The sequence below is a fragment of the Entelurus aequoreus genome, linkage group LG10 (assembly GCF_033978785.1).
Source record: "Entelurus aequoreus isolate RoL-2023_Sb linkage group LG10, RoL_Eaeq_v1.1, whole genome shotgun sequence".
Taxonomy (NCBI): Eukaryota; Metazoa; Chordata; class Actinopteri; order Syngnathiformes; family Syngnathidae; genus Entelurus; species Entelurus aequoreus.
Window position 1 is genome coordinate 59,834,439 of NC_084740.1, and position 27,883 is coordinate 59,862,321.

Sequence of the window (27,883 nt, forward strand, 5' to 3'; positions counted from 1 at the left end):
TGCACTTGTTTTAATAAATAAATACAGCGGTTTAAAAGCATACACAATCTGTGTAAAAATATTAGTCTGTGGTTAAAAGGACTTGAAAGGACTCGAAACTCAAAATGCAGGACTTGTGACTTGACTTGAGACTTTCCAGTCTTGACTTTGGACTTGACTCGGGACTTGCCTGTCTTGACTCGGGACTTGACTCGAGACTTGAGGGCAAAGACTTGAGACTTACTTGTGACTTGCAAAGCAATGACTTGGTCCCACCTCTGGCGATCGCTGTTACCAGCCTGCAGTAAAACCATCTCACAGAACACAATTAGTGGCCTACCCTTTGAGTTAGTAACGTAATAACAAAATACTTTGATCATGAACATAATTAGATGAATATATATATGCTTATTCAAGATGTATTTTCACATTAATAATGAATCAAACAAGATCTGGTTTAGAATTAATATAGACTTATGACTGTAAGCTGTTGCATTATTATTTTTCCCGGCATTTGCAATGAATGTAGTTACCAATTGATTTTGTACACACAACTGAATTTCGTATGAGTCCATGTTCGATTAGTGCTCGTATAGATGGCTCGGTGGTGCCTCAGGCTGGTGGCCTGCCGACACCTCGTTGGGCTTTTGGCTGCCTTGGTGAAGAAAGAGATCCACTCAAACAGTCTGTCTCTGTCTCTTCTTGGGGTGTGGTTCAGTCCATTGGGCAGACTGTTTAATGGCATGTCCGTGCTGGCCGAAATTGGGGAAAAGTATGGGGCTTTGGGGAAGGCGGGGCAAAGTATGGGGCGTTGGGGCTTTGGTCCAGGCCCTCGGCTTGCTTCAACGCCTCCTCGCCGCTTCGGCACTCCCGACACCTCCTTCCAGGGCTGCTGGAGTCCCGATGGACGCATCGTTCCTGGCTACGTTAGTTGTTCTCGTCATCGCTGGCAAGGTGTTGTCTCTCCTCTCGGTTCCTTCCAGTCGGGTATCGGGTGTTGGTCCTGGATTGGCTTTGACCGTGCCCCTCTTAGCGAGTGCAAGGGAATCTGGAGTGGCTGCTTTCATCCTCAAATCTGCACAGAGGAACTGGCACACAATATTCTACATTTTGCAAACTTACCATTTTGGTCTCATGGTCTTTCCACCTTCCTAGGAAGCTGCTGGTCCTGAGAAGTGCTGATCTTGTGACTGAAGATGATAACCTGTTTTCTTAAAATAGGTGCCGTTGTTTGACCTAATCTTTTTGGGGAAACCATGTCGGGATATTAGATCATTCACAAAGCATTTAATTACTGAATTGGCACCCTCCTTTGAGGTTGGGGCTGCCCTCGCCAACCACTGCAATTGTCAATCTAAATCATTACGTTCCTTTATCCTTGTATCGGATTGATCATATCGATTAAATAAAACCTCAACACGCTCAAACTTGACCCAATCCAAACTCACCTCCCCCCTCTGTCCCTCTCACAGGGACAGTGTTAGTCGCAGTAATAGTAATAGTAGTAGTAGTATTAGTAGTTTCAGAAACATCCAAGAAAAAGAAAAGGCAGCTGATTGTCAAGTGCAGCAAGAACAGAGGCGGAGGACAGGTCATGTTTGAGGTCACTGTTCGCTTTTGCAATAGTACTTTGATATTTTACAACACCTAGTGAATTATTGTGGCCTCAATAATTCACTAAATAGTTGTATTTAATTTAGTTTATCTATGATGGGACAATGCACAGAAACATTAAGTTCAGAAACAGATATGTTCTGTACCAGATTATATCTAAATAGCTACTTTCCATCTGTAGTCCCTGGCTACCTAAATTAAAGGGATCCACAAATCAAGCACTAAAATTATGACACTAATTAATCATAATAAATATATACATTCATAATAATCAATAATTAATCAAAAATAATCATACTGTAGCATGTATTCAATTATAAGAAAAGTCACCAAATGCCCCTTCATGGACACATGCTTACCATACAATACAACCACACCTTATTTACATCATCACACAAAGACAATACATGCTCTTGTTCACATCTGTCATCATTCGTAAAAACAACCAAGATTTTAACAGCCATACCTCACAATTTACAACAAAAATGCTCTGATAGATAAATATAATACTCATTAAATTGATGTGTCAACATAATGCCCCTCTTAGTGACCGTCTGAGCAGCCTTGATTGCTCCAAAGCCACTTTTTAATTTCAAATGTTCTATTCCTTTTGTTATAACATGGAGAAAGCTAATTGGTCTGTACATGTTCTGGTCTTCTTTATTTCCTGCTTTATGGATTTAATCATAGTAGCAGTTTCTCGACGTGGTAGGGAAAGTGTTTTCCGTTATTGATTTATTTATCAATCGTTGTTATACGAGCAATAATACAATCCTTATATGTTTTTAGGAAGATAGTGTCCAACCCATATATATATCTCTAGATCGTGAGTCTGATAATGCAGTGAAGATTTTGTTTAACTTTGTTTCATTTGTTAATTCTAAAATTAGTCCATCCTGAATAAATGACAATTATTTGCACTGATTTTGAGGGATTTTTATTCAGGGTTTGTACAGACTGATGAAATGTTCATTAAAATTATTACTTATGTCCAGACTGTCTGCGATTGTAGCGCCATTGATATTTAATGTTATAGTGTTGTTTCTTGTTTGCTCTCTTTCCGTAAGTTTGTATCTGGTTTTCCATAACTCTCTATTGTTCCTTTTTGCAGCTTTAATTAATTCTAAGTAAAAGTCAGCCTTAGACTTCCGCATAAACATTGTAACTTTTGTTCCTCCAAACTTTTAAATCATACGATCTGTATTTAGACCTGTTTTTTAATTGCTCTTATGAGAGCTGAGTCCTCATGTCTTTATTAGAATCCAATGGTATTTTTATTTTAACACTCTTCTTTCTGGTTTTGTATTCGTTTATTTACAGATGTTCTCTTTAATTTTTGTCATCCAATTGTAATTCTAGTAGGGCTGCTTTCATTTGTATTATGTAGAAGCCGTTTATAATATCCTTAAGTTTCTTTCTACGTGTTTTATTTAACCAGTCCAGATTAACGTCCTCCATGACGTTACTTCTGTCATACTATGCTGTTTGAGGATGTCTGAAAATGAATCAAGAAAAATGTCTTTAGCTGTGGTCGGTCGGTATACTACAATTACCTTGAAATACATTTCTGAGGAAAATGTGATTTTAATTTCAACATACTCAAATTGATCTACTTTTAATCTTTTCCCTTTCATAAATCATAATTCCTCCCCCCTTTGTCACTCGATCTGTCTTTTCTGTAATCTTGTCCCCCGGGACATTAATTAGAACGTAAAGGTGTTGTGGGTTTTAACCATGTCTCTGATAGACACGGTAATCCGGATTAGAGTCTGACAGTAACTGCTGTATTTGTTCAGTATATTTCCTGTGGTAGAAAGTTTATTAATGCGGACACGTTTGTTACTGAATACTTTCTACAGACTTCTGTCTCTCTGCGACTTTGTGTATGTAATAAACAACTATAAATATTTGATATGCTTGAATTTTGTTTTAGCTCAGCTGTTGTGTAGCTGCTAGCTCTTTGTAGCCTACAGCAGAAATGTCCAAATTGCAACCAATAGCTATGTTTTTAACAGACAACCGAGATAATTGATTTGCGTATCGGTTCAATCAGCGGCAGCTACGCCCTGTTTTATCATTTGACCTAAAAAAATTTTTTGTTTCGTAGGCAGGACAGAGAGCAAAGGAACAATGTGGGTCATTAGTTGTCCATCTTATACCATTCTAATTGTTTTAAGGATAGTTCACATGAGCGGCCATACCTTGAGTCCCACCATATATAAGAGTCAAAAGGCTCCTATTATGAGTCGTCTAATTGGTGATCATACACTTTGGCGGTTTGGGTGGCAGGACACACGGACGCACCTCCGTCAGCCAGTGCTAGGACAGTTGGAGCAGTCCCCGTCTTCCACTCATTCCTGGGAGGCGTCCCCAGTAGTTGTCAGCTGATGTCGTGCTGTCAGGCAACATCAGGAAGTTCCTTCTGTGCGGTATTGAATTGTCAGGGCACAGTTCGTAAGCAGGTCATTTCAAGGTGTGTGCAGGTTGACCACAAAGGAATGCTTCAAAGATTGTGTTGAACATTGTCCGTTGACACTTATGTCCAGCAGGGGTCTGTTTGTATCCTGCTGTTCGTCCTGCTGTCACACCTGTATTTTTTGTGAGCATGTTCTGGCTACAACTTTGGAGCTTGTCTTGTTCAGATTGGCAGTCCCCCGGCTGCACATCCTTTCCACCCTCGCTTGACCTAGCACAACCGTGGCTATCACCCAAGTCCGTCTGTATGGTTTTACGTTTTGTTGAGGTTTTTTCCTCCAGAATTTGGAACTCAAAACATGTACACCCATCGTTTTCATATCCTCTCGGTTAGTTCAATTTGCATATCACGTTTTAAAATTACAGTCTTAACTATCCCATTAATTGCTAATCAAAAACCTTAATTCAAAGATTATACGTACTACTTCATGTGTATTTAAGTACCCTTTTAATTCACTTAAAGATTATCTATAAGTTAATTTAAACTATCATTTGTCTATCAGTAGGCGCGAGCAAGCTGTCATGCTTGCACTCTGACCTCCTGCTGTGCGTGATACTCTCCAAAACAAAGGAATGTTTTTATTCACGTTTCTCCTTATCTTTCAGCTAAATCTTTTAATCTTTTAACTTTTAACGTCCGTACTGTGTTTATTTTTATTGTCTGCATTTTAAAATATTTAAAATCTCAGGTACCCCTTGGCATACCTTCGAGTACCTCCCTTTTTTGTCCGGGCGGAAACACCATACCCTCATTTGAGAACTACTGGTTTAGCCTATGAAAAATCCTTTGTCTCATACATCATTACACTGTACAACTCCTCTTTGGGGGGCTATAATGACAGGGAATGCAAAACAATAACAGTGCAATACTTTTTTTTATATCATGGTCGTTAATGCCTAGTTTCTCTTTTAATAGAATCTATTTTGTTTCCATTTATACCCTTATTAGTTACTGTTTACTTTTTAGTTCTTCTTCCAAAGGGAACTCTCCTGAAGGAATCAATAACGTTTTATCTGTCTATCTATCTATTACTAACCCGAGCACAATTCATGACGTCATGCTCATCTTGCAGACAGTTATTTCCATTTAGTTTTATTCTCTATTTGTAATTCTACATGCACCAATGTCACATAAAAATTTGCTTTCTTTGTTATTTATTTACATTATTATTTCTGGTTTACTTGCTGTCTGTTTACTTAAGTTCTCATATTTTGGTCTGTCTTCCTTCTGATTAGAATTTGTTTAACGCTTCTCTACGTTTTGTTTTGACAATGGCGCTGAGTGGCTCTTATCTGTACTTCTTCAGACTCTATGTTTTCACAGATGCCCTTAGATGTATTAGAATATTAATTTAACTTTTATTTTATTGTGTGTTTATTCCTAAAAAAATAAAATGTCAATGTATAATCAATTTATCTTTATCAAATTTAAATTCAATATTATTAATTTATTTGTTGTATAACTATTAATTCAAAGTTACAGTGTGTCCTAATCTATGATGTTCGTGCGTGTGTGTTTGTCTCAACTTCCACACAGAAACTGGATGGATCAGATAAGCAACAAGGCTGTACCAAAAAAAAAAAGTATACTAGACATATAAATGAATGATGAATTAAACAATGTTTCAATGTCCCACAATCCGTATTTATTTATTGATATTTAAACGTGTAATTTTCCATATATCTATTATTTTACTGGACTTAGCCAGCACCTACTATTAGCACACTCTACAGACCGAGAATAACTGTTCAACCACACTTAGTAATGCCAAGCTAGATGCTAACCTAGCCTTACTATGCCTCAGTAAGCAAACTTTTGCTAACCTAGCCCAATGCTATGCTAACACAATGCTAACCTAGCTCAATGCTATGCTAACACAATGCTAACCTAGCTCAATGCTATGCTAACACAATGCTAACCTAGCTCAATGCTATGTGTCACTCCTCTTCGAACTAATGCCTCACGCAGCTGTCATTCACACAGCCTCGTCACACGCACACACTCTTATCTCAAAATGTCTCCCAGCTCTTTTTTTTTTATATGCGTCACACAGTCACTCACACACAGAGAATTTACCAGCGAGCAAGAGCTGGTAAATTAAAACAACTGTAATATCGCACAGTCACAATCACCAGTATAGTTAAAAACAAATTCAAATGACTGGAATTAGCTCGCAGCGCCCACGAGGGGGAGCCTCCCTGCTTAGGCTGCTGCCTCCGCGATCCAACCTCTTGATAAGCGAAAGAAAATAATTATATGGATGGATCATTCACTCATGTGTTTTCTGTACATAACTTTGTCTATTTTCTCACACGCACACACATAACCAACAATTTCCCAGCTCTTGCAGATCAGCGTGGGTGCGAAAAAAGCGTTAGGGAACTCTCACAAAAGCATGAGGGAGAATTAAAACAGATAAGAAACCAGGTGCTACACAAAAGTTATTAAAATACGCAGATATATATATATAAATTTAAAAACACACATTTTTATCCCACAAAACACTCCCCCCTGGTCCGGACCAATATAAACAACTAATGCACGCGTGCTTTTGTGGAATCGGCCGTCTCATAACACACACACGCAGGTCATTCTTACTCATATAATGGCGATTAACCCATTCAGCGGAGCAAATCCTGCTTTTCCTTCCTGACCAACACGGATAACAGCCTAAGGCGCTGTAGAATTTCCAGGAATCACCCTTCAATTTCTACAGTACATCGTGTCTGGTCAGTCCATATAGTTTCACCAAGGCTCTACCATATGGAGCCCTTACTCTATCCATCTATACTGCAGCAAATGTCCAAATTCGTGACAACTTGGCTCAGTTAAACTCCTTTACCGGAGTCACTGAACGATCACCTTATATCAGGCTTTTTACCCGGCTGCAGCTTCCACATAGACAGATACGTAGGACCTTCATAGACGTCATAAATTTGTGTGGGCCAAATGTCACATCAGTTTAGCCAACCTTGCCTTAAATTTCGCTGTGTCCAACTCCGGCTAACCATGTACTTGCAAAGAAATTTTTCGTCTCACATCGTCTATGCTTCTGCACTCCAAACCACCAAAATTCTATCAACAATCCCCATTTGTTAAAAACAAGAGATTACAAGTTTTCAACAAACACACAGACAAATGATCACATATAATACAACTCAAACCAACCAACACATGCCTCAGTCTAGGTTGTTTTTGGAGAACTATCTTTTATGAAAAAAAATTTCAGTTTTTATCTTACCGATCCCGTTTCTCTTCAGACAGACAACTTTTACACAATAAGCAAAATAGCTTACCTTTTATTAGATGCGCGCGTGCAAGCGTTGTCTGCCTGAGAGAGAAGCCGGATCGGATGTTGACTTGCAGAGTTCTGGACCATCCTAGTTCGTGACGCCAATTTTGTAGTGGAAAGTCCAGGTTGTCAATGAGAACCAAAGTAGATTTAACACAAGAGTTTTATTTTACTCATAATCAAATGGTACAATGGTTGGGTTGAGTTGTCTAGCACACAGAAAGTTTCCCCCCCGGGCGCGCCCGTCACCAAGGAAAAGAAGATGGTGCCCAAAACACTGTCTTCGTTTGGCTTTATCCCTTTCTTATCTCTCTTGTTAGTGCGTCAATGTCTTATTTTGTTTTCCCTATCTGTTCCATAACAACTCGAATCTTTTAGACAGTCAACACATTCAGTTAGACAGGTTGGCACGACTTAAAGTTCACTTTTGTCCCACAGAAGAGGAAGAGAAATCAAAATGAGCATACATTTTTGACAGACATGAACTATAGGTCAAAGGTCAGAAATTCTACTACAGTAATAGACAACATAGCAACAATGGTAATAGAAAATATAGAAACAATGGTAATAGACAATACAGCAACAATGGTAATAGACAACATAGCAACAATGATAATAGACAACATAGCAACAATGGTAATAGACAATATAGCAACAATGGTAATAGACAACATAGCAACAATGGTAATAGACAACATAGCAACAATGGTAATAGACAACATAGCACCAATGGTAATAGACAACATAGCAACAATGGTAATAGACAACATAGCAACAATGGTAATAGACAATATAGCAACAATGGTAATAGACAATACAGCAACAATGGTAATAGACAACATAGCAACAATGGTAATAGACAACATAGCAACAATGGTAATAGACAACATAGCAACAATGGTAATAGACAACATAGCAACAATGGTAATAGACAATACAGCAACAATGGTAATGGGCAAAATAGCAACAATGGTAATAGACAACATAGCAACAATGGTAATAGACAATATAGCAACAATGGTAATAGACAACATAGCAACAATGGTAATAGACAACATAGCAATAATGGTAATAGACAACATAGCAACAATGGTAATAGACAACATAGCAACAAAGGTAATAGACAACATAGCAATAATGGTAATAGACAACATAGCACCAATGGTAATAGACAACATAGCAACAATGGTAATGGACAGTATAGCAACAATGGTAATAGACAACATAGCAACAATGGTAATAGACAACATAGCAACAATGGTAAAAGACAATATAGCAACAATGGTAATAGACAACATAGCAACAATGGTAATAGACAACATAGCAACAATGGTAATAGACAACATAGCAATAATGGTAATAGACAACATAGCAACAATGGTAATAGACAACATAGCAACAATGGTAATAGACAACATAGCAATAATGGTAATAGACAACATAGCACCAATGGTAATAGACAACATAGCAACAATGGTAATGGACAGTATAGCAAAACTGGTAATAGACAACATAGCAACAATGGTAATAGACAATATAGCAACAATGGTAATAGACAACATAGCAACAATGGTAATAGACAACATAGCACCAATGGTAATAGTCAACATAGCAACAATAGTAATGGACAGTATAGCAACAATGGTAATAGTCAACATAGCAACAATGGTAATAGACAATATAGCAACAATGGTAATGGACAACATAGCAACAATGGTAATAGACAACATAGCAACAATGGTAATAGACAATATAGCAACAATGGTAATAGACAACATAGCAACAATGGTAATAGACAACATAGCAACAATGGTAATAGACAACATAGCAATAATGGTAATAGACAACATAGCAACAATGGTAATGGACAACATAGCAACAATGGTAATAGACAACATAGCAACAATGGTAATAGACAATATAGCAACAATGGTTATAGACAACCTAGCAACAATAGTAATAGACAACATAGCAACAATGGTAATAGACAACATAGCAACAATGGTAATAGACAACATAGCAATAATGGGAATAGACAACATAGCAACAATGGTAATAGACAACATAGCAACAATGGTAATAGACAACATAGCAATAATGGTAATAGACAACATAGCACCAATGGTAATAGACAACATAGCAACAATGGTAATGGACAGTATAGCAACAATGGTAATAGACAACATAGCAACAATGGTAATAGACAACATAGCAACAATGGTAATAGACAATATAGCAACAATGGTAATAGACAACATAGCAACAATGGTAATAGACAACATAGCAACAATGGTAATAGACAACATAGCAACAATGGTAATAGACAACATAGCAACAATGGTAATAGACAACATAGCAACAATGGTAATAGACAACATAGCAATAATGGTAATAGACAACATAGCACCAATGGTAATAGACAACATAGCAACAATGGTAATGGACAGTATAGCAACAATGGTAATAGACAACATAGCAACAATGGTAATAGACAACATAGCAACAATGGTAATAGACAATATAGCAACAATGGTAATAGACAACATAGCAACAATGGTAATAGACAACATAGCACCAATGGTAATAGACAACATAGCAACAATGGTAATAGACAACATAGCAAAAATGGTAATAGACAATATAGCAACAATGGTAATAGACAACATAGCAACAATGATAATAGACAACATAGCAACAATGGTAATAGACAACATAGCAACAATGGTAATAGACAACATAGCAATAATGGTAATGGACAACATAGCAACAATGGTAATAGACAACATAGCAACAATGGTAATAGACAATATAGCAACAATGGTTATAGACAACATAGCAACAATAGTAATAGACAACATAGCAACAATGGTAATAGACAACATAGCAACAATGGTAATAGACAACATAGCAACAATGGTAATAGACAACATATCAATAATGGTAATAGACAATATAGCAACAATGGTTATAGACAACATAGCAACAATATTAATAGACAACATAGCAACAATGGTAATAGACAACATAGCAACAATGGTAATAGACAACATAGCAACAATGGTAATAGACAACATAGCAACAATGGTAATAGACAACATAACAATAATGGTAATAGACAATATAGCAACAATGGTAATAGACAACATAGCAACAATGGTAATAGACAACATAGCAACAATGGTAATAGACAACATAGCAACAATGGTAATAGACAACATAGCAATAATGGTAATAGACAATATAGCAACAATGGTTATAGACAACATAGCAACAATAGTAATAGACAACATAGCAACAATGGTAATAGACAACATACCAACAATGGTAATAGACAACATAGCAACAATGGCAAGGAAACATTGAGCACATGTTAACACTATGAGTCAGAGTACAATTTAAAGACCCTCATCTCTATATTTGAACTAGACCCCATGTTTGTATAATAGTTTAAATGGATTAATAGTTTAGCATTGCTTGTGTTGTAAGTCCAGTTTGTTCCATAGTTTTAGTCCGCATACAGACACACACAAACATAGTTTTAGTCCGCATACAGACACACACAAACATAGTTTAACTCCGCATACAGACACACAAAAACATAGTTTTAGTCCGCATACAGACACACAAAAACATAGTTTTAGTCTTCATACAGACACACAAAAACATAGTTTTAGTCCGCATACAGACACACAAAAACATAGTTTAACTCCGCATACAGACACAGAAAAACATAGTTTAACTCCGCATACAGACACACAAAAACATAGTTTTAGTCCGCATACAGACACACAAAAACATAGTTTTAGTCCGCATACAGACACACAAAAACATAGTTTTAGTCCGCATACAGACACACAAAAACATAGTTTTAGTCCGCATATAGACACACAAAAACATAGTTTTAGTCCGCATACAGACACATAAAAACATAGTTTTAGTCCGCATACAGACACACAAAAACATAGTTTTAGTCCGCATACAGACACATAAAAACATAGTTTTACTCCGCATACAGACACACAAAAACATAGTTTTACTCCGCATACAGACACACAAAAACATAGTTTTGCTCCGCATACAGACACACAAAAACATAGTTTTAGTCCGCATACAGACACACAAAAGATAGTTTTAGTCCGCATACAGACACACAAAAACATAGTTTTAGTCCGCATACAGACACGCAAAAACATAGTTTTAGTCTGCATACAGACACACAAAATTATAGTTTAACTCCGCATACAGACACACAAAAACATAGTTTTAGTCCGCATACAGACACACAAAAACTTAGTTTTAGTCCGCATACAGACACACAAAAACATAGTTTTACTCCGCATACAGACACACAAAAACATAGTTTAACTCCACATACAGATACACAAAAACATAGTTTTAGTCCGCATACAGACACACAAAAACATAATTTTAGTCCGCATACAGACACACAAAAACATAGTTTTACTCTGCATACAGACACACAAAAACATAGTTTTAGTTCGCATACAGACACACAAAAACATAGTTTAACTCCGCATACAGACACACAAAAACATAGTTTAACTCCGCATACAGACACACAAAAACATAGTTTAACTCCGCATACAGACACACAAAAACATAGTTTAACTCCGCATACAGACACACAAAAACATAGTTTTAGTCCGCATACAGACACACAAAAACATAGTTTTACTCCGCATACAGACACACAAAAACATATTTTTAGTCCGCATACAGACACACAAAAACATAGTTTAACTCCACATACAGACACACAAAAACATAGTTTGACTCTGCATACACACACAAAAACATAGTTTTAGTCCGCATACAGACACACAAAAACATAGTTTTACTCCGCATACAGACACACAAAAACATAGTTTAACTCCGCATACAGACACACAAAAACATAGTTTAACTCCGCATACAGACACACAAAAACATAGTTTAACTCCGCATACAGACACACAAAAACATAGTTTTAGTCCGCATACAGACACACAAAAACATAGTTTTACTCCGCATACAGACACACAAAAACATAGTTTTAGTCCGCATACAGACACACAAAAACATAGTTTAACTCCGCATACAGACACACAAAAACATAGTTTTAGTCCGCATACAGACTCACAAAAACATAGTTTTAGTCCGCATACAGACACACAAAAACATAGTTTTAGTCCGCATACAGACACACAAAAACATAGTTTAACTCCGCATACAGACACACAAAAACATAGTTTAACTCTGCATACAGACACACAAAAACATAGTTTTTGTCCGCATACAGACACATAAAAACATAGTTTAACTCTGCATACAGACACACAAAAACATAGTTTAACTCTGCATACAGACACACAAAAACATAGTTTAACTCAGCATACAGACACACAAAAACATAGTTTAGCTCCGCATACAGACACACAAAAACATAGTTTAACTCCGCATACAAACACACAAAAACATAGTTTAACTCTGCATACAGACACACAAAAACATAGTTTAACTCCGCATACAGACACACAAAAACATAGTTTAACTCCGCATACAAACACACAAAAACATAGTTTAACTCTGCATACAGACACACAAAAACATAGTTTTAGTCCGCATACAGACACACAAAAACATAGTTTTACTCCGCATACAGACACACAAAAACATAGTTTAACTCCGCATACAGACACACAAAAACATAGTTTTAGTCCGCATACAGACACACAAAAACATAGTTTTAGTCCGCATACAGACACACAAAAACATAGTTTTAGTCCGCATACAGACACACAAAAACATAGTTTTAGTCCGTATACAGACACACAAAAACATAGTTTAACTCCACATACAGACACACAAAAACATAGTTTTAGTCCGCATACAGACACACAAAAACATAGTTTTAGTCCGCATATAGACACACAAAAACATAGTTTTAGTCCGTATACAGACACACAAAAACATAGTTTTAGTCCGCATACAGACACACAAAAAAATAGTTTTAGTCCGCATACAGACAAACAAAAACATAGTTTTACTCTGCATACAGACACACAAAAACATAGTTTTACTCCTCATACAAACACACAAAAACGTGTAGGAGTGGTTTGAGCTCTCGGCAATGCGAAATATCCAAAGCCTCTCAAGTTATGAGCCTGCACTCGTCTTGTAAAAAAAATGTTTGTTAAATAATTTGTTAAATAAGATTATTAAAGTATTATATTTATATTTAACAAGGTCATCAGATTTGAGCAACTTTGATTGCATGTCTTCACTTTTGCACGCTTGTTCTTGCATCTTTGATGGGCCTAAATCTTGCTAGACCTTGTCCGTCACGTCTTCATTATGGACTACAAGGTCCTGCGTGACATCGTGCTGTGCAGAGTAGAAACTGCTCACGCTTGCGCAACATGACTTAATTAGATTTTCGCCAGGAAGGGTTCTGGTTTACGTCATTTCTCTTTGGTTTAATTGCATGTTGTTGCTCTGGGAAATCTTACATTACGGTGCTTGAAGATGGAAATGTATTCAGTTTTGCATTGGCGCTACAATCTCAACAGGCAATGGCCGTATAGATTCATTAATAAATAATGAAAGAAGTATTGTTGGGAAAGTATAGGCAGCAGAGGTTCTTATCATCAGGGCTCCAGCTGAGTGCACCACAATGGAAACAAGCCTTTTTGTGCCATCTTTTTAAAGCCTTACATGGATTCAATTCTTTAAAATGTCAATAAACTTCTCAATCAATCATTTAGTCAGCACAATTCTTTGCTGGAGAAGCAGCGGCTATTTGGCGGATCTGTCTCCATCCCTCGCTAATAGGAAGTACATTGGTCAAACTCCCTCAAAAAACAAAGGTAAAAAGGTGTCTAATGCTTAAACTAAGAAAAGGCATTGAAGCTTAGGGAAGGCTATGCAGAACGAAACTAAAACTGAACTGGCTACAAAGTAAACAAAAGCAGAATGCTGGACGACAGCAAAGACTTACTGTGGAGCAAAGTGTTATGTACGTGACGAGTGGAAGGAGGCGACACCACGAAGGAACTCAGGTTACCAGGTTTATTGTAACCTTTGATGATTGTGTGGGAGGCAGTGTTTCCCACACATTCATTTATTTGTGGCGGCCCGCCACAAAAGAATTACGTCCGCCACAAATAAAAATAAATTTTTTTTTTTTTTTTTTCTTTTGTCCTGTCCAGCTTTTTAGGCAAATCATATAGTTCAGTGGTCCCCAACCTTTTTGTAGCTGCGGACCGGTCAACGCTTGAAAATTTGTCCCACGGACCGGTGGGGAGGTGGTGTATTTAGAATTTTTTTATTTTTTATTTTTTTTTTTTACATAAATTAATACAATCAAGTTTGCTTACGGACTGTATCCCTGCAGACTGTATTGATCTATATTGATATATAATGTATATATTGTGTTTTTTATGTTGATTTCATTAAAAAAAAAAAGTTTGTTTTTTTTTGTTTTGTTTTTTTTTTTAATTTCTTGTGCGGCCCGGTACCAATCGGTCCGGCCCGGTGGTTGGGGACCTCTGATATAGCCCGCCACGAAAGAATTACGTCCGCCACAAATAAAAAAATTTTTTTTTTTTTTTTTTTTTTTTGGTCCTGTCCAGCTTCTTAGGCAAATCATATAGTTGATGTAGATGCCCATATAGGCTGTTCAGATTTACTTTACAAAAGCGAAGTGTAGGATACTTCTCTTGTTGCCTTATTTGTATTTGACTACTACTGTTTTCTGTTTATTTGTTACTGACTGTGGCAGGACACATTTGCCTCTGTTTCACTTTATGTTGCTGGTAAATAATATGGTTGTAGTAGTAGGCTAAAGTTAAATTATTTAGTATGCACTTATTAAAGGGGCGGAGCTTTAAGAGACATTTTAGCTTTTACATTTTATTAGATATATTTTTTGTAAGAACCACAATTAATAAATATATTTCAGTGAATAACTTATTGTTCAAATCTGTATATAAATATGTACATAAAGTGTTGTAATTATATTGTAAAATGGATGGACGTTTAAAACAAAACTGTTATTATTAATTAGTAACTATACATTTTTTGAGCCTTTTTAGAGAAAATCACATCATTGTAGTAAATTACGCAAATTACTCGATGATGCCATGGTGACCACGCCCATAGCCACGCCCCCACCTCCACAGGTATCTTGGCAGTTTATGGGAACCACCGGGAGGTGTATGCTACTCTAAGCGTTGGTTGAAGGACTAAGTGTGAAATTAACCATGTAAATAATACAAGAGGATGTTGTACGTGCGTGATGGATGAATTCTTCGTCAGTCCAAGAGGGCGAGGCACAAAGGAAGTCCGGGGACAGGCAGGTGGTCGAGGGCAGAAGAGAAGAGACAAGGTCCGAGTCCAGGCAAGGGTCACAGATCGAGGGAGGCAGTCGGGTACTGCGAGGGAGACAAGGGACATGAGTCAAAAAGGACAAAAAGTCACGGAGAACAAGGGCGAGGACAACAAGAGGGAAGCTACTGAGAGTTAACGACGTTCCGGCGTAGGTTCCAAGGAGCGACTGGTCTTTATGCTGTCCTCCTGATTGCTGCCAGGTGCGCTGATAGCTGACAGCCTGCAGCTGCGGCGAAGCGTGGGCGTGAGGTGCTCGGCGCGTGCGGGCGGGGGGGGGGCGTGTCCTGGCATGCTGCCAGACAGAGTGTGGGATCTTGCTGCGGGAGGACTTTGGGTTCGAAGCCGTGCCAGCAACCTGAGGGTTTCCTGGTTCGATCCCCACCTTCTACCCAACCTCGTCACGTCCGTTGTGTCCTCGAGCGAGACACTTCACCCTCGCTCCCGACGCGTGGTGGTTAGCGCCTCGCACGGCAGCTCCCGCCATCAGTGTGTGAATGTGTGTGTGAATGGGTGAATGTGGAAATAGTGTCAAAGCGCTATACAAGTATAACCCATTTACCATTTACCATTTCAATCCGTGGTCCATATTGATAATTCCTTGTCTTGCAAGGCAGCTGGACAACTCCAACAGCAGCAATCTCTTCTCGGTTTATTCTCCTATTTGATATCCATCTTGCTCTAAGCTGTTTAGAGCAGAATCAATACAAATGATTTTATCTGCCGTTCCATATTAGTCAGTGCCACGGCAGAGGAACACTTGCAGCCATTGTGAGTGGATCCTTTTGAACTGCTGCTTAGGCCGCGCTCCACTTTGCTGGATATTTCTGGACAAGGACCACATTCAGAACTTGGTGACCGTGTCTTCACCCTTCAAATTGCATTACAGCAGAGGGCGTAACAACAGTCGGGGTCACGGCACCCGTGGTGGAGTTGTAAACAGTCTTGTAAAAATGATGTCATTTTAAGAGCTAGTGCCTTCGTTAAGAAGGTGGGCTGCCTGATTATGAACGTGTCCGAGACCACCAGGCTGACTTCACCATGCAAGACACAACTAGCCTGGTCACCTACCTTGTACAGGAATGTAATATACTTGGCTAACCTGCCGATCATTTCATGTGTTTTTTACACCACTTTGCCATTGTTTCTTTTTTTAATCCAGTTGTGCAATTGCACAGCGCTCGGTTGGTAGAGCGGCCACAACGTGAGGGTTTCAGGTTCAATCCTTGTCACTGCCGTTGTTTCCTTGAGCAAGGCCCTTCACCCACCCGCTCCCAATGCCACCCACACTGGTTTAACCCTTGTGTAATGTTCATATTGTTGTTAGTCAGCCGGCATTTATGTTAAAATACTGAACAGATGTTTACCATATCCCAATAAACATCTGGAGGAGGACAGAGTGTAGGTACACAGAACATCAGAGGGTCAAATGTGCGAGAAAATGAGAGCAGACAGTGTTGACCAACAATGTTGCAACTTTGTGTGGGAACCGCAGGTGCAGAAACACAAAAGAAGAATCCCTGTGGGATGCAGAAACCGGCAGGGAAATTTTCCGTGCAACGTTCATATTGTTGTTTCTCAGCCAGCGTTTGTGGGTCTGATGCACCCGTTGCATTTTGTGTCTTTTAATGCCTCACAATCAAACACATTTATGTTAAAATACTGAACAGATGTTTACCATATCCCAATAAACATCTGTTCAGTATTTTAACATAAATACAGAGTGTAGGTACACAGAACATCAGAGGGTCAAATGTGCGAGAAAATGAGAGCAGACAGTGTTGGCCAACAATGTTGCAACTTTGTGTGGGAACCGCGGGTGCAGAAACACAAAAGAAGAATCCCTGTGGGATGCAGAAACCGGCAGGGAAATTTTCCGTGCAACGTTCATATTGTTGTTACTCAGCCAGTGTTTGTGGGTCTGATGCACCCGTTGCATTTTGTGTCTTTTAATGCCTCACAATCAAACACATTTATGTTAAAATACTGAACAGATGTTTACCATATCCCAATAAACATCTGTTCAGTATTTTAACATAAATACAGAGTGTAGGTACACAGAACATCAGAGGGTCAAATGTGCGAGAAAATGAGAGCAGACAGTGTTGGCCAACAATGTTGCAACTTTGTGTGGGAACCGCAGGTGCAGAAACACAAAAGAAGAATCCCTGTGGGATGCAGAAACCGGCAGGGAAATTTTCCGTGCAACGTTCATATTGTTGTTACTCAGCCAGCGTTTGTGGGTCTGATGCACCCGTTGCATTTTGTGTCTTTTAATGCCTCACAATCAAACACATTTATGTTAAAATACTGAACAGATGTTTACCATATCCCAATAAACATCTGTTCAGTATTTTAACATAAATACAGAGTGTAGGTACACAGAACATCAGAGGGTCAAATGTGCGAGAAAATGAGAGCAGACAGTGTTGACCAACAATGTTGCAACTTTGTGTGGGAACCGCAGGTGCAGAAACACAAAAGAAGAATCTCTGTGGGATGCAGAAACCGGCAGGGAAATTTTCCGTGCAACGTTCATATTGTTGTTACTCAGCCAGCGTTTGTGGGTCTGATGGACCCGTTGCATTTTGTGTCTTTTAATGCCTCACAATCAAACACATTTATGTTAAAATACTGAACAGATGTTTACCATATCCCAATAAACGTCTGTTCAGTATTTTAACATAAATACAGAGTGTAGGTACACAGAACATCAGAGGGTCAAATGTGCGAGAAAATGAGAGCAGACAGTGTTGGCCAGCAATGTTGCAACTTTGTGTGGGAACCGCAGGTGCAGAAACACAAAAGAAGAATCCCTGTGGGATGCAGAAACCGGCAGGGAAATTTTCCGTGCAACGTTCATATTGTTGTTACTCAGCCAGCGTTTGTGGGTCTGATGCACCCGTTGCATTTTGTGTCTTTTAATGCCTCACAATCAAACACATTTATGTTAAAATACTGAACAGATGTTTACCATATCCCAATAAACATCTGTTCAGTATTTTAACATAAATACAGAGTGTAGGTACACAGAACATCAGAGGGTCAAATGTGCGAGAAAATGAGAGCAGACAGTGTTGGCCAACAATGTTGCAACTTTGTGTGGGAACCGCAGGTGCAGAAACACAAAAGAAGAATCCCTGTGGGATGCAGAAACCGGCAGGGAAATTTTCCGTGCAACGTTCATATTGTTGTTACTCAGCCAGCGTTTGTGGGTCTGATGCACCCGTTGCATTTTGTGTCTTTTAATGCCTCACAATCAAACACATTTATGTTAAAATACTGAACAGATGTTTACCATATCCCAATAAACATCTGTTCAGTATTTTAACATAAGTACAGAGTGTAGGTACACAGAACATCAGAGGGTCAAATGTGCGAGAAAATGAGAGCAGACAGTGTTGGCCAACAATGTTGCAACTTTGTGTGGGAACCGCAGGTGCAGAAACACAAAAGAAGAATCCCTGTGGGATGCAGAAACCGGCAGGGAAATTTTCCGTGCAACGTTGATATTATTGTTACTCAGCCACCGTTTGTGGGTCTGATGCACCCGTTGCATTTTGTGTCTTTTAATGCCTCACAATCAAACACATTTATGTTAAAATACTGAACAGATGTTTACCATATCCCAACAAACATCTGTTCAGTATTTTAACATAAATACAGAGTGTAGGTACACAGAACATCAGAGGGTCAAATGTGCGAGAAAATGAGAGCAGACAGTGTTGACCAACAATGTTGCAACTTTGTGTGGGAACCGCAGGTGCAGAAACACAAAATAAGAATCCCTGTGGGATGCAGGAACCGGCAGGGAAATTTTCCGTGCAACGTTCATATTGTTGTTACTCAGCCAGCGTTTGTGGGTCTGATAGACCCGTTGCATTTTGTGTCTTTTAATGCCTCACAATCAAACACATTTATGTTAAAATACTAAACAGATGTTTACCATATCCCAATAAACATCTGGAGGAGGACAGAGTGTAGGTACACAGAACATCAGAGGGTCAAATGTGCGAGAAAATGAGAGCAGACAGTGTTGACCAACAATGTTGCAACTTTGTGTGGGAACCGCAGGTGCAGAAACACAAAATAAGAATCCCTGTGGGATGCAGAAACCGGCAGGGAAATTTTCCGTGCAACGTTCATATTGTTGTTACTCAGCCAGCGTTTGTGGGTCTGATGCACCCGTTGCATTTTGTGTCTTTTAATGCCTCACAATCAAACACATTTATGTTAAAATACTGAACAGATGTTTACCATATCCCAATAAACATCTGTTCAGTATTTTAACATAAATACAGAGTGTAGGTACACAGAACATCAGAGGGTCAAATGTGCGAGAAAATGAGAGCAGACAGTGTTGGCCAACAATGTTGCAACTTTGTGTGGGAACCGCAGGTGCAGAAACACAAAAGAAGAATCCCTGTGGGATGCAGAAACCGGCAGGGAAATTTTCCGTGCAATGTTCATATTGTTGTTACTCAGCCAGCGTTTGTGGGTCTGATAGACCCGTTGCATTTTGTGTCTTTTAATGCCTCACAATCAAACACATTTATGTTAAAATACTAAACAGATGTTTACCATATCCCAATAAACATCTGGAGGAGGACAGAGTGTAGGTACACAGAACATCAGAGGGTCAAATGTGCGAGAAAATGAGAGCAGACAGTGTTGACCAACAATGTTGCAACTTTGTGTGGGAACCGCAGGTGCAGAAACACAAAAGAAGAATCCCTGTGGGATGCAGAAACCGGCAGGGAAATTTTCCGTGCAACGTTCATATTGTTGTTACTCAGCCAGCGTTTGTGGGTCTGATGCACCCGTTGCATTTTGTGTCTTTTAATGCCTCACAATCAAACACATTTATGTTAAAATACTGAACAGATGTTTACCATGTCCCAATAAACATCTGTTCAGTATTTTAACATAAATACAGAGTGTAGGTACACAGAACATCAGAGGGTCAAATGTGCGAGAAAATGAGAGCAGACAGTGTTGGCCAACAATGTTGCAACTTTGTGTGGGAACCGCAGGTGCAGAAACACAATAGAAGAATCCCTGTGGGATGCAGAAACCGGCAGGGAAATTTTCCGTGCAACGTCCATATTGTTGTTACTCAGCCAGCGTTTGTGGGTCTGATGCACCCGTTGCATTTTGTGTCTTTTAATGCCTCACAATCAAACACATTTATGTTAAAATACTGAACAGATGTTTACCATATCCCAATAAACATCTGTTCAGTATTTTAACATAAATACAGAGTGTAGGTACACAGAACATCAGAGGGTCAAATGTGCGAGAAAATGAGAGCAGACAGTGTTGACCAACAATGTTGCAACTTTGTGTGGGAACCGCAGGTGCAGAAACACAAAAGAGGAATCCCTGTGGGATGCAGAAACCGGCAGGGAAATTTTCCGTGCAACGTTCATATTGTTGTTACTCAGCCAGCGTTTGTGGGTCTGATGCACCCGTTGCATTTTGTGTCTTTTAATGCCTCACAATCAAACACATTTATGTTAAAATACTGAACAGATGTTTACCATGTCCCAATAAACATCTGTTCAGTATTTTAACATAAATACAGAGTGTAGGTACACAGAACATCAGAGGGTCAAATGTGCGAGAAAATGAGAGCAGACAGTGTTGGCCAACAATGTTGCAACTTTGTGTGGGAACCGCAGGTGCAGAAACACAAAAGAAGAATCCCTGTGGGATGCAGAAACCGGCAGGGAAATTTTCCGTGCAACGTTCATATTGTTGTTACTCAGCCAGCGTTTGTGGGTCTGATGCACCCGTTGCATTTTGTGTCTTTTAATGCCTCACAATCAAACACATTTATGTTAAAATACTGAACAGATGTTTACCATATCCCAATAAACATCTGTTCAGTATTTTAACATAAATACAGAGTGTAGGTACACAGAACATCAGAGGGTCAAATGTGCGAGAAAATGAGAGCAGACAGTGTTGACCAACAATGTTGCAACTTTGTGTGGGAACCGCAGGTGCAGAAACACAAAAGAAGAATCCCTGTGGGATGCAGAAACCGGCAGGGAAATTTTCCGTGCAACCTTCATATTGTTGTTACTCAGCCAGCGTTTGTGGGTCTGATGCACCCGTTGCATTTTGTGTCTTTTAATGCCTCACAATCAAACACATTTATGTTAAAATACTGAACAGATGTTTACCATATCCCAATAAACATCTGTTCAGTATTTTAACATAAATACAGAGTGTAGGTACACAGAACATCAGAGGGTCAAATGTGTGAGAAAATGAGAGCAGACAGTGTTGGCCAACAATGTTGCAACTTTGTGTGGGAACCGCAGGTGCAGAAACACAAAAGAAGAATCCCTGTGGGATGCAGAAACCGGCAGGGACATTTTCCGTGCAACGTTCATATTGTTGTTACTCAGCCAGCGTTTGTGGGTCTGATGCACCCGTTGCATTTTGTGTCTTTTAATGCCTCACAATCAAACACATTTATGTTAAAATACTGAACAGACGTTTACCATATCCCAATAAACATCTGTTCAGTATTTTAACATAAATACAGAGTGTAGGTACACAGAACATCAGAGGGTCAAATGTGCGAGAAAATGAGAGCAGACAGTGTTGGCCAACAATGTTGCAACTTTGTGTGGGAACCGCAGGTGCAGAAACACAAAAGAAGAATCCCTGTGGGATGCAGAAACCGGCAGGGAAATTTTCCGTGCAACGTTCATATTGTTGTTACTCAGCCAGCGTTTGTGGGTCTGATGCACCCGTTGCATTTTGTGTCTTTTAATGCCTCACAATCAAACACATTTATGTTAAAATACTGAACAGATGTTTACCATATCCCAATAAACGTCTGTTCAGTATTTTAACATAAATACAGAGTGTAGGTACACAGAACATCAGAGGGTCAAATGTGCGAGAAAATGAGAGCAGACAGTGTTGGCCAGCAATGTTGCAACTTTGTGTGGGAACCGCAGGTGCAGAAACACAAAAGAAGAATCCCTGTGGGATGCAGAAACCGGCAGGGAAATTTTCCGTGCAACGTTCATATTGTTGTTACTCAGCCAGCGTTTGTGGGTCTGATGCACCCGTTGCATTTTGTGTCTTTTAATGCCTCACAATCAAACACATTTATGTTAAAATACTGAACAGATGTTTACCATATCCCAATAAACATCTGTTCAGTATTTTAACATAAATACAGAGTGTAGGTACACAGAACATCAGAGGGTCAAATGTGCGAGAAAATGAGAGCAGACAGTGTTGGCCAACAATGTTGCAACTTTGTGTGGGAACCGCAGGTGCAGAAACACAAAAGAAGAATCCCTGTGGGATGCAGAAACCGGCAGGGAAATTTTCCGTGCAACGTTCATATTGTTGTTACTCAGCCAGCGTTTGTGGGTCTGATGCACCCGTTGCATTTTGTGTCTTTTAGTGCCTCACAATCAAACACATTTATGTTAAAATACTGAACAGATGTTTACCATATCCCAATAAACATCTGTTCAGTATTTTAACATAAGTACAGAGTGTAGGTACACAGAACATCAGAGGGTCAAATGTGCGAGAAAATGAGAGCAGACAGTGTTGGCCAACAATGTTGCAACTTTGTGTGGGAACCGCAGGTGCAGAAACACAAAAGAAGAATCCCTGTGGGATGCAGAAACCGGCAGGGAAATTTTCCGTGCAACGTTGATATTATTGTTACTCAGCCACCGTTTGTGGGTCTGATGCACCCGTTGCATTTTGTGTCTTTTAATGCCTCACAATCAAACACATTTATGTTAAAATACTGAACAGATGTTTACCATATCCCAACAAACATCTGTTCAGTATTTTAACATAAATACAGAGTGTAGGTACACAGAACATCAGAGGGTCAAATGTGCGAGAAAATGAGAGCAGACAGTGTTGACCAACAATGTTGCAACTTTGTGTGGGAACCGCAGGTGCAGAAACACAAAATAAGAATCCCTGTGGGATGCAGGAACCGGCAGGGAAATTTTCCGTGCAACGTTCATATTGTTGTTACTCAGCCAGCGTTTGTGGGTCTGATAGACCCGTTGCATTTTGTGTCTTTTAATGCCTCACAATCAAACACATTTATGTTAAAATACTAAACAGATGTTTACCATATCCCAATAAACATCTGGAGGAGGACAGAGTGTAGGTACACAGAACATCAGAGGGTCAAATGTGCGAGAAAATGAGAGCAGACAGTGTTGACCAACAATGTTGCAACTTTGTGTGGGAACCGCAGGTGCAGAAACACAAAATAAGAATCCCTGTGGGATGCAGAAACCGGCAGGGAAATTTTCCGTGCAACGTTCATATTGTTGTTACTCAGCCAGCGTTTGTGGGTCTGATGCACCCGTTGCATTTTGTGTCTTTTAATGCCTCACAATCAAACACATTTATGTTAAAATACTGAACAGATGTTTACCATATCCCAATAAACATCTGTTCAGTATTTTAACATAAATACAGAGTGTAGGTACACAGAACATCAGAGGGTCAAATGTGCGAGAAAATGAGAGCAGACAGTGTTGGCCAACAATGTTGCAACTTTGTGTGGGAACCGCAGGTGCAGAAACACAAAAGAAGAATCCCTGTGGGATGCAGAAACCGGCAGGGAAATTTTCCGTGCAATGTTCATATTGTTGTTACTCAGCCAGCGTTTGTGGGTCTGATAGACCCGTTGCATTTTGTGTCTTTTAATGCCTCACAATCAAACACATTTATGTTAAAATACTAAACAGATGTTTACCATATCCCAATAAACATCTGGAGGAGGACAGAGTGTAGGTACACAGAACATCAGAGGGTCAAATGTGCGAGAAAATGAGAGCAGACAGTGTTGACCAACAATGTTGCAACTTTGTGTGGGAACCGCAGGTGCAGAAACACAAAAGAAGAATCCCTGTGGGATGCAGAAACCGGCAGGGAAATTTTCCGTGCAACGTTCATATTGTTGTTACTCAGCCAGCGTTTGTGGGTCTGATGCACCCGTTGCATTTTGTGTCTTTTAATGCCTCACAATCAAACACATTTATGTTAAAATACTGAACAGATGTTTACCATATCCCAATAAACATCTGTTCAGTATTTTAACATAAATACAGAGTGTAGGTACACAGAACATCAGAGGGTCAAATGTGCGAGAAAATGAGAGCAGACAGTGTTGGCCAACAATGTTGCAACTTTGTGTGGGAACCGCAGGTGCAGAAACACAATAGAAGAATCCCTGTGGGATGCAGAAACCGGCAGGGAAATTTTCCGTGCAACGTCCATATTGTTGTTACTCAGCCAGCGTTTGTGGGTCTGATGCACCCGTTGCATTTTGTGTCTTTTAATGCCTCACAATCAAACACATTTATGTTAAAATACTGAACAGATGTTTACCATATCCCAATAAACATCTGTTCAGTATTTTAACATAAATACAGAGTGTAGGTACACAGAACATCAGAGGGTCAAATGTGCGAGAAAATGAGAGCAGACAGTGTTGACCAACAATGTTGCAACTTTGTGTGGGAACCGCAGGTGCAGAAACACAAAAGAGGAATCCCTGTGGGATGCAGAAACCGGCAGGGAAATTTTCCGTGCAACGTTCATATTGTTGTTACTCAGCCAGCGTTTGTGGGTCTGATGCACCCGTTGCATTTTGTGTCTTTTAATGCCTCACAATCAAACACATTTATGTTAAAATACTGAACAGATGTTTACCATGTCCCAATAAACATCTGTTCAGTATTTTAACATAAATACAGAGTGTAGGTACACAGAACATCAGAGGGTCAAATGTGCGAGAAAATGAGAGCAGACAGTGTTGGCCAACAATGTTGCAACTTTGTGTGGGAACCGCAGGTGCAGAAACACAAAAGAAGAATCCCTGTGGGATGCAGAAACCGGCAGGGAAATTTTCCGTGCAACGTTCATATTGTTGTTACTCAGCCAGCGTTTGTGGGTCTGATGCACCCGTTGCATTTTGTGTCTTTTAATGCCTCACAATCAAACACATTTATGTTAAAATACTGAACAGATGTTTACCATATCCCAATAAACATCTGTTCAGTATTTTAACATATAAGTGTTTGATTGTGAGGCATTCCAAGCCACAAAATGCAACGGGTCTATCAGACCCACAAACGCTGGCTGAGTAACAACAATATGAACGTTGCATGGAAAATTTCCCTGCCGGTTTCTGCATCCCACAGGGATTCTTCTTTTGTGTTTCCGCACCTGCGGTTCCCACACAAAATTGCAACATTGTTTGTCAACACTGTCTGCTCTCATTTTCTCGCACATTTGACCCTCTGATGTTCTGTGTACCTACACTCTGTCCTCCTCCTGTCTAGGCCTGCTGTGTGTGTGTGTGTGTGTGTGCGTGCGTGCATGTGCATGTGTGTGTGTGTGTGTGTGTGTGTGTGTGTGTGTGTGTGTGTGTGTGTGTGTGTGTGTGTGTGTGTGTGTGTGTGTGTGTGTGTGTGTGTGTGTGTGTGTGTGTGTGTGTGGTACACAGAACATCAATTTCCACACTTCTATTAGCCCCGGGTCCAGTGGACCCGGACATCTTATATGTAATATAAATGTGTAAGGGGGGTGTATGGTGTGTGGTCATTAAATATGTATTCTGATATATGTTCTTCACAGAAAATGAGCCAAAGTCAGTGAGTTTGAAAAATTAATTAATTGTATCATTTTTCTTTTAATAATTCGTATAGCTTAAAGATGTACAGTCGTGGTCAGAAGTAGGGCTGCAACTAACAACTAATTTGATAATCGATTAATCTGTGGATTATTACTTCGATTAATCGACTAATAATCGGATAAAAGAGACAAACTACATTTCTATTCTTTCCAGTATTTTATTGAAAAAAACAGCATACTGGCACCATATTTATTTTGATTACTGTTTTATCAGCTGTTTATACATGTTGCAGTTTAGAGATAAAGGTTTATTAAAAAAAAAAAAGTAGCCTCTGCGCATGTGCATAGCATAGATCCAACGGAATCGATGACTAAATTAATCGCCAACTATTTTTATAATCGATTTTAATCGATTTAATCGATTAGTTGTTGCAGCCCCAGTCAGAAGTTTACATACACTTGTAAAGAACATAATGTCATGGCTGTCTTGAGTTACCAGTCATCACATGGACAAAGATAAGACCTTCTGGAGGAAAGTTCTGTGGTCAGATGAAACAAAAATGGAGCTGTTTGGCCACAATACCCAGCAATATTTTTGCAGGAGAAAAGGTGAGGCCTTTAATCCCAGGAACACCAAACCTACCGTCAAGCATGGTGGTGGTAGTATTATGCTCTGGGCCTGTTTTGCTGCCAATGGAACTGCTGCTTTAAATGGGACAATGAAAAAGGAGAATTACCTCCAAATTCTTAAAACAGGCCCGGAGCATAATACTACCACCACCATGCTTGACGGTAGGAGTGGTGTTCCTGGGATTAAAGGCCTCACCATTTCTCTTCCAAACATATTACTGGGTATTGTGGCCAAACAGCTCCATTTTTGTTTCATCTGACCACAGAACTTTGCTCCAGAAGGTCTTATCTTTGTCCATGTGATGACTGGTAACTCAAGACAGCCATGACATTATGTTCTTTACAAGTGTATGTAAACTTCTGACTGGGGCTGCAACAACTAATCGATTAAATCGATTAAAATCGATTATAAAAATAGTTGGCGATTAATTTAGTCATCGATTCCGTTGGATCTATGCTATGCACATGCGCAGAGGCTACTTTTTTTTTTTTTAATAAACCTTTATCTCTAAACTGCAACATGTATAAACAGCTGAGAAAACAATAATCAAAATAAATATGGTGCCAGTATGCTGTTTTTTTCAATAAAATACTGGAAAGAATAGAAATGTAGTTTGTCTCTTTTATCCGATTATTAGTCGATTAATCGAAGTAATAATCCACAGATTAATCGATTATCAAATTAGTTGTTAGTTGCAGCCCTACTTCTGACCACGACTGTACATCTTTAAGCTATACGAATTATTAAAAGACAAATGATACAATTAATTAATTTTTCAAACTCACTGACTTTGGCTCATTTTCTGTGAAGAACATATATCAGAATACATATTTAATGACCACACACCATACACCCC

At 39.2% G+C, this 27,883-nt stretch overlaps 1 protein-coding gene and 1 long non-coding RNA gene across 5 annotated transcripts in view; one reads left to right on the plus strand and one right to left on the minus strand.

Moving 5' to 3' along the window:
• The window catches only part of tln2b (talin 2b), a 410,959-nt gene that overhangs the window by 96,127 nt on the left and 286,949 nt on the right, over positions 1–27,883 (plus strand). The gene's annotated exons all lie outside the window — the stretch shown is intronic.
• On the minus strand, positions 276–7,864 carry LOC133658848 (uncharacterized). 2 transcript variants are annotated; one of them, XR_009827547.1, is made up of 4 exons: positions 7,366–7,864; positions 3,898–4,015; positions 1,102–1,169; positions 962–1,036 (listed from the first exon to the last, which is right to left on the minus strand). It is a non-coding gene; the product is annotated as an uncharacterized LOC133658848 (long non-coding RNA). The 2 variants fall into 2 exon arrangements; XR_009827546.1 differs by having other exon boundaries at positions 276–1,169.